Raw genomic sequence first — 8620 nt, forward strand, 5'->3', positions numbered from 1 at the left:
GGTTTGCATCTTGCTCTTTGATGGTGAAAACTTAACTGGAGCATAAGGCTAAGTGAGAGAACGTCTGAGAGCCAGATGCTTTCCTACAAATTATTGTATTTTACTTCAAATCTTGATCTCCTTTGTCTCTTTCCATCCAGGATGGAGCACTGCCACTGGACTACTTTGCTTGCTGTGGCAGGGATGCAAATTGGGGACGGATTTTGAACTGACTGGTAAGCAAGAATGTCTACAGGGTGAGACTGGGTGCAGTGCAGAGGTTTCGCCACCTTTGTGCTGGCTGGAGATGCTGCCTCCCCAGAGCACGAACCAACATCTTATAGATATCTTTGCTTGGGCTCCCAGAGTGGTTTAATGTGCATTGTACAGCACAAATGCTTTGTAAGTTCAAAGCAATTCTGCTTACTAATGTCCTTGTGCTGTATGTGGTACATGACGATTAGTTTTACCGATTGTTGTCTCCACTTATTTTTGCCCATCACAAAGTATGTTCTGCTGGCTAAAACCAAGTAAAACATTTTGTACTATTTCACCTAGTCAGCTGCAACAGCCTTGACATAAATCCTTTGTGATTGCCCTATAGCATAACTTTTGCCACCTTCCCAGACTCCCCAAGCAGGGGCACTAGCACAAGGATTTTGACTGCAACAAAGGGGGTGAGTTCCCAAGTATTGCTTCAATTGCATTCACAAGGAGGAAAAAGAAAAAAAAAATCCCACTTTCACTTTACCTTAACTGACAGCATATAAACCTGTCAGTTAAATGGCTGCTGCTGCCACTGGCAGCCAAAGATGATGCACAACACTGTGGTGGGAGGAATCAGTCTCAGTGAATGCATGGTAGGTATGCAGTCAGCTTTCTCTTATGCAATTGCAATACAATTCACCACCTGAGCTACACCACGACTACTCCTTCAGCTGGCACACCCTCTCTGCCTGAGGAAATGTTATTTATACAAATAAGGTCTGTGGAGCATCAGTGCTGACTCTTTAAGAAGTCCAGTGACTTGGCTAGGAAGTTGCACTTGATGAAGCATGTCCTTAGGGCATCCTTCATACACTTTCTTGGGGGACACACTTCATCTTTTCACATTCCACAGGAGCATTCATGCATTGTCCAGCTGAACCACGTATTTAGATAGGCTACCTAGCATACATTGATGTAAGAGAAGTAATTTTAATGATATGTGTCAGCAAACTTTCAAGATTTTTTTCATCTTATGTCTGTGCTGAAGAAGAGTTGCTGCTGAGAAGAAATCACAGTTATGCAAGCAAGAATATTTATCTAGCACAAACTAGTTTTCCAGTAGAGGAAGTTTTTTGCAGCCTGCCCTGAGTTTTTAACGTAGCTGCAGCTTTTGCTTTTAATATAACAAGGCTTTTGACAGTGCATGTTTTGAGTCATTAGCAGCTCATTACAAATGTCAAATATCAAATAATTAATAACAAAATTTACTCCCAAATTAACCCAAAGAAAAATCTAGTGGTCCAGAAATACTCTCATGAATCATTCTTTAGACCCAGAGATCAAAAGTCATCAATTAGCCTTGTCTTGCTCCCTCCAAACCACGGCTTAAAAATCATAAGTAATTTTTTTTGTAGTTAAATGTCATGGTTTAACCCAGCTGACAACTAAGCACCACGCAGCCGCTCACTCACTCCTTCCACAGTGGGATGGGGGAGAGAATTGGAAAGGTAAAAGAGAGAAAAACTCATGGGTTGAGATAAATACAGTTTAACAGGTAAAGCAAAAGCCGCACACATAAGCAAAGCAAAGCAAGGAATTCATTCCCTACTTCCCATGGGTAGGCAGGTGTTAAGCCATCTCTAGGAAAGCAGGGCTCCATCACACATTACTTGGAAAGACAAACATCACCACTCCAAATACATATAATAATTATATATATATTCCCCCCCCCCCCTTTCTTCTTCTCCCAGCTTTATATACTGAGCATGACGTCATATGGTCTGGAATAGCCCTTTGGCCAGTTGGGGTCAGCTGTCCTGGCTGTGCCCCCTCCCAGCTTCTTGTGCACCTGGCAGAGCTGAGAAGTCCTTGGCTACTCTAAGCACTACCCAGCAACAACTAAAACATCAGTGTGTTATCAACGTTCTTCTAGTACTAAATCAAAATCACAGCACTATGCCAGCTACTAGGAAGAAAATTAACTCTGTCCCAGCCGACACCAGGACATTAAAACAGTCTGAATTATTTTGTTCTACTTATGGTAGCTTGAGACTGTATCTCACACTTGGATCATGGTTTTAATTATGATTTTAAGTCCCCGCGATGGCTACAGATTTCCTGTTTAACGAAAGCCAAGATTCTCCCACACCTGACTCTGTTTTGGGTAAAGAAACAAATTTTGTTACTCTGCTAAAACTGCAGGTGTTGGCCCCAGTGAATACAGGTGGTATGTTTCAAAGACAGCTAATGATCTATAGAATCAGATAATACCTTGGATTGATTGTGAAATTTTACCTTCATATGCCTTTCGATTTACTTTTTTGTTTCTTAAAGTTTCTTGCCAGAAAAACACCTTTTTCCCCTTGCATTTAGGATTTTGCATCTTAAATATTGTTTCTACTGGAGTGCTTCAGTGACAATTTTAAGATTTCAGTACACCACAATCCACCAGGGCTAAAAATGCAGCCTAATTTTCTGATACAATAGCAGAAAACTTAGCCCAAGAGCTTTATAAAAAGGCCATAGAAAATTCTCAGATAAAAACATTGAAACATCACAAGTTTAATACAGAACAGACAGTTTAAATGTTCTCATAGCTGAAGCCTGCACAATTGGACTGTTGTGAATTAAAAGTTTGGCTCTCTAATCTAATCCAGGAGACCTTCCACGTCAGCCCCGACCGCCAGCGCCTCTTCTACCGGGGCAAGCAGCTAGAAGATGGACACACTTTATTTGACTACAATGTTGGACTAAATGACATAGTTCAGCTTTTGATACGTTCTGAATCTAATCATAAAGAAAAGAAAGAGCTCTGAGTCCTTGCAATGAAGCATTTCGAGTATCATTTTTTTCAGGGGTTTCCTTGATGAAGTCTATCACTCTGTCTTACCCTGGGATTTCTGTGATCTTTACGCATTATCCTTGGAGGCACTACACAAGTAGTCTTGGCTACATCCACGCTGTGAGGGGAAAAGGGCCTGGGAACACCAAAACCATGTCCTCCTGACTTCCAGCCAGCCTGGTGTCAGCTGCAGGCTGGGCATGACATGTCTGCCCCAGGCTGGAGGGACAGACAGGCAAGCTGAGCCCCCTTTGCCCAGTGTGCAGAGGTTCTCCCTGCCTCCACAGGGCTTCAGGGCATATGTGCCAAGCGCAGGGGCCATGACTTACCCATCAGAGCAGTCGTGGACTGCCGTTCACTGCAAGTTCAGCATCACCCTTGGCTTTCCAGGGCTCCATAAGAAAGTCACCTGGCTTTAGTTGGACCAGTGTCATGAGATACAAGCCTCATGTAGAAACATGCAAGCTTGCCAAAGGGTGCTTTATCCAGCATTGCCTGGGGAGAAGGGGGATGATCATACAACTCCCTGCTAGGCTGCTCTAGCTCTGTTGATAAAGCATTACACTTCCTCAGCAAAGCTGTGTAGGCACAAAACCTGTGTGTATGCTATGCCTACGTTTGGGGTGTGTGTGGTGTGTCTGCACATCCACATGTGTGAAATAAGTTCTTATCACCTGCTGCCTGCAAGCCAAGCACACAACCCTCACATCTGAAGGCCCAGTTTTGTCCTCTGGTTTCCCCAAACACCCTCCCCTGCTGCATCTTTGTATGTTGCTGTTACTCAAACAGGAACTGTTTGTGTTTGCAGCCTTTACCAGTTGATTCAGTTCTTTTATCTCTCTTTGGCATCTCCCTGCCAGTTGCCAATGCAGCCGTGTACACATCTGAGAGCGAATTTTCTAGGAAGCAAAATGCTTTCCCTATTTGTTTTCTCTCATCCTAGCTCCTCCTGCCCCCTTCTCTGAGCCCTTTTTTATATCCTTGTTCACTTTTGCTGGTCGCTGTCTGCAAAATCAAACTGGTACTTGTTGCTGGTGCTGGGACCCTATGTAGGTCAACCCCTGTGAATCATGAATGTGAGCTGCAGTGAAACTGCAGCTGCTTCTTGATGCAGGAGGGTAATCGGTCTGATCATTTCTTGTGCCACTTCCCCCTACCTCTCTTCTGCTTCCTTGCCAGATACTGGCAGTGCCATGCCATCCCAGCAGACCTGGCTGCAAGATGCAGAAAAATCCATGGCAAGTCTGGCCAGGAGACCAAAACAACTTACAGACCTTCCCGTTCATGACCATGCAGAGCCATGAGCACAGGGCTTGTCTTACTGCTGGGAAATGCTTCTGCACAGTGCCCTTTCAAGCAAAAGTCCCACAGCCCACAGGACTGCAATTTAAAATGTCACTCAGAAATGTTCTGTGCCTGCAGATGGAGGGGGGAGCTGGCATCTGCCAGCTGTGGGATTGCTCTGAAAGGCTGTTTTGTCTGCAGTGAGACCCCTTATCCTCTCCAGAGCTGCAGGTCCATGCTGCAGTTACTTCGCTAGTGCTGCCACCACTGAAAAAAATTTTGAATGATGCAAACCTGTCCTCCTTGTCACGTTCCTGGTTGACTGGCTTAGGCACTTTTGAAACCCCTGTGAGCTCCTCCCCCCCCCCGTTGCTTTGTAGGGCCCTCAGCACTGAAAAATCTCAGCATGACCCTCAGTCCCTTTCCTACCAGTTTTCAGTAACAGAAATGGAAACCAAATCCAAAACTTCACCCCCATCAGAAACCTCCACCGCAAGGCTGTCCTACCATTTCACATGCTGCTTTTATTTTTGAACCTTCAGACCTGTGACATGTCCTCTACAAAGGATAAATTCAAAATTAGCTGCACAAGCATAGAAAGGAAAGTCTGCCTATATTAGAGTCCCCAGCCCCCTCCAAAACAAAATAGAAGTGTCTCTGGTTCACGGCAGCCTACACAACAGTGAGCTGCAGGAGCTGTAAGCTATTATTTTAGCTCCCAAGAAAAGTAATTACTATAGCAACCAACACATCTGAATGGCTCTTTGGCTGCTACTGAGACACAAACAACTTGCACACAAAGGCACATCTGAAACGTGCTGTGTAAAGTGTTCTTGGGTAGCTGTGTTTTTTGAAGAGCTTTATAAAATGTGCATAACTGACTCCTGATAAATGACTGCCAGAACAACAGCAAGCAACCGTGCCATGATCCTAAAATAACCTAATCAATGGCTCAGTATATTTGCCCCTGAAGAGATGAAGCAAAAAAAGTGCAGGCTCCATTTTAAGTCTGTGTGCTGGGAAGTACCCACCAGAGCTGAAGATACATTCAATAAACAGACAATAAAATGGTGGGGGGAATGTCTCCTCTTTTGTTCTGTGTACCGATGCAAACTCCCTGCAGGCTTTAGTGCCAGCTCATCCCCTAAGCCTTACATGAAGTTTGTTGGAAAAAGGGGATTTAATTACAGCCTTGTAATGCTGGAGGGTGTAACAAGTGATGTCTGCATTCTTTTCTGTGTCTGTGCAACAACCAGCCGCAACAGACCCCACCTCCAGCTGCAGTGCTGGGTACATTATTGTTGCTGTCAGTGAATGAAGAAGCTCCTTGGGCAACAGCAAACTGTAATCATTGGCCATTGCTTAAGTATTACAGCATTTGGAATGTCTCTGTCACCTTCAAATCAAAATGCTGCTGGTGTAATAACAGCTCGATCATTTCTGGGCACTGCATGCAGAGCTGCACCACTTCACGGTGCTGAGACAAACAGCCTAGGTTCCCCAAAAAAAGAGACCTGGTCCAAGCAACCTGGCCCAGGAGTACAGGTCCAAAGATTCCCCACAGGGTAAATACAGACATGTCAAGGATGGTGAGTGGCATTAAAGTCACACTCCTCCATTACAGAAGGCAGCTCTGCTGAAAATGGGGGTTATGGATCTGGGTAACTCAGAACAGAGTCGGGTCCTTACCAGAGGAGCAAGCACAACACGTCTCTTCTCAAACATGAATTGCCTTTTAAGATTTTTTTTTCATCAGTTGAGTCCTAAAGTCTTGCTCTGGGTCCAGAATAAACTGAAAATCACAGCTGGGTTTAAAAGAAAGACAAAATTAAGGAAGTGTAGTGATGTAATTTATTACAGAAGTGCCTTAGGACCAACCAAAAAAGGATCTTGTGATAGCAGGTACTGCACGACAGAGAGGTTTGGTTGCCTGTAGCCTTTTAAGCAAAGTTACTGTATTTTGGATTAAAGAAAAACATCTGAATAAAGCACAAAAATTAACTATCCATAAGAAAATAGCACAAGCATGTGTAAAATCTGATGCTTCGCTTCTGCCTTGCAAAACAGTAGCTACCCCGCAGGCACCTGGAATTTCCAAACTGCTGATCCCAGAGAAATAAATTCTTCTCTGTAATTTTTCTCATAACAAGATAACAAGTTTATTTTCTGACAATAGTTGACTGCATTAAATGACTCCCTCTCAAAAAAAGCCCCCAAACCGTTCTTTTTCACAGTGTGCCTTTTTGTTAGCTTTTTGGTGGGGGAAAGACAGGACCATTCACTTACAGGCTGACTTCCCAGTTCGTCTTTGCTTTTCAATAGAATTCTCTTGCCTGGTTTAGAAGAGCTGAGGCCAGGCTCCTGGGCAGCATGTAACCTGCCTTCATGCTATGCCTCTGCTATACCTCCAGGGTCGCTGGCTGTGATAGAGCAGATAAATCCTTGTTTCTCACAAACATTTTGGGGGTTGGGTTGCAAAAGGCTGCTGCAGTACTTTTACAGTGAGAGCGAGCGGAGATATGGAGAAGAGAGGTAGTGCACTGCCCAGCTACTTGTGCAGAGCTGCAAGGCAGAGAAGTGAAACCAAAGTCTTGGGGACGTGCAGCAAGCTTTTCTGAACACTCATGGTCTGTGGAAGTGCCTTGCTGCCAATGTCAGGCATGTTTAGGCCTGGTACTGCAGTTTTCTTCTGGGAAGAAGGAAGAAAAAAATGCAAGGACCTTGCATTTGACCTTCACTGTAAACAAAACTCCGTGCCACAGTAAGGCCTGAAACAAACTCTCTCTAAAAAAACAGGAACGCCCCAAAAGAAAATCCAGTGTAGTAAGATACTGAACACGACTCACTTGTATCCTGCATCTTCCCCTTGTCTGCCTCCCTCATTCACCAGAGGTATACAGGCAGGACACACGCAAAGGCGAGCTGTGAGAAATCCTCCAGGTAATGAAGCAGGACTCTTGAAATACCTTGCTCACATCCTGAAGCTGATGTTGTTCCACTGCCCTTACTGTTTTGTGCAAGATTCAGTCTTGCACAAGCTGGTTTCTCTTCTGGTTTATCTGTCAGCTTGAAAATTGGGTGGATGGTTCATGAACGGATTTGTCTGTGGTATTGCTTTTGCACCTGCACAGTCTTAGATGTCACTGTGAAGGTATGTGAGAAAATGAAAGAGCATGCATGACTATTGTATCAGATGAAGAGTTGGATCTGGACCTTCTCTGGTGTGAATCAGAGAAGTAAATAAAAATAGCAGCTCCTGTCATGTGAAAAAACCACACTTTAATGAAAACCTGTCTTTGTGAAGCAGAAATGCTTCCTATGTCTGGAGAAGCACATTAAGAGAGAGGTGTTGAGGGAGCCAAGGTGCTAAGGAGTGAGCTTCTGGGAATGCTTGGCAGGTGAAAACACTTCATGATCAGTTATAAATGCAGCTGCCCTGTTTTCCACCTGCTAGAAGCCTTCCGGGCTCCATACAAAGTTTGTGCTGGTCCCTGGCCTGTTTCAAATGGGAGGTGATATCGATAAGCAGTAAAAAGCATGTTTGCTTGCAATGTTGTTTTTGGAGAGCACTAGTTGTGAAGGTGGAGAAGGAAGCCCAGAACAGATGTTTGTGTTGCACTGCAAACATGGGGCCATCCGTAACAAAGAAGTGCAGGTTTCAAAACCACCTCTGCTCAGCCCAGGATGGGACGTTTTGTTTCTGTGTCAGCTTGGGATACGTAGTTTGTCTTGTCTAAAGCTGTGTTGGAAATGAGTATTTAGCAACCACTGGTTGGTTGATGGAGGTTTTTTGGTGGCAGTTCTTGGAATTATTGGTTCTTTGAGCAAATTCTGAAAATGGGCCTTCATAAAAATGTAACAGTATCAAATTATAGTGAAGTTATTTTGCCTTGCACTTGAGCCTTGCCAAGAGATGTCAAGAATGTGCACACACGTTACTTGAATGTTGCTAGGGTTTTCCCGCAGACTCAAATTGCCTGCAAAGACCTCAGACAGGAGAAGTTGGTATTTCACAAGACGATGATTTTTAATGGGAGTCCGGGACCAGGGCCACGTGAATGTCACTTTGAGTAACGCGTGGCCAACAAACGCCCTGAGCCCAATTCATGGCTCCATCAGCAGGCACCAGACCCGCCTTGTGCCTCTTGTGGAGGGGCTAAGGGGGGGTGTAAAGGGAGGAAACAGCATTTTGTCCTGGTGTACTTCGCAAAGGCCCTGAAAGCTGTGACAGTGTAACGCAAGCGGGGGAGACGAGCTGGTGGCGGTGCTGCTCTGCCCTCCGAAAGCCCAACCCTGCAGGCTGCCAGC

This window comes from Egretta garzetta, unplaced genomic scaffold (genome assembly GCF_000687185.1).
Source record: "Egretta garzetta isolate BGI_Z169 unplaced genomic scaffold, ASM68718v1 scaffold360, whole genome shotgun sequence".
In the NCBI taxonomy this organism is placed as follows: domain Eukaryota; kingdom Metazoa; phylum Chordata; class Aves; order Pelecaniformes; family Ardeidae; genus Egretta; species Egretta garzetta.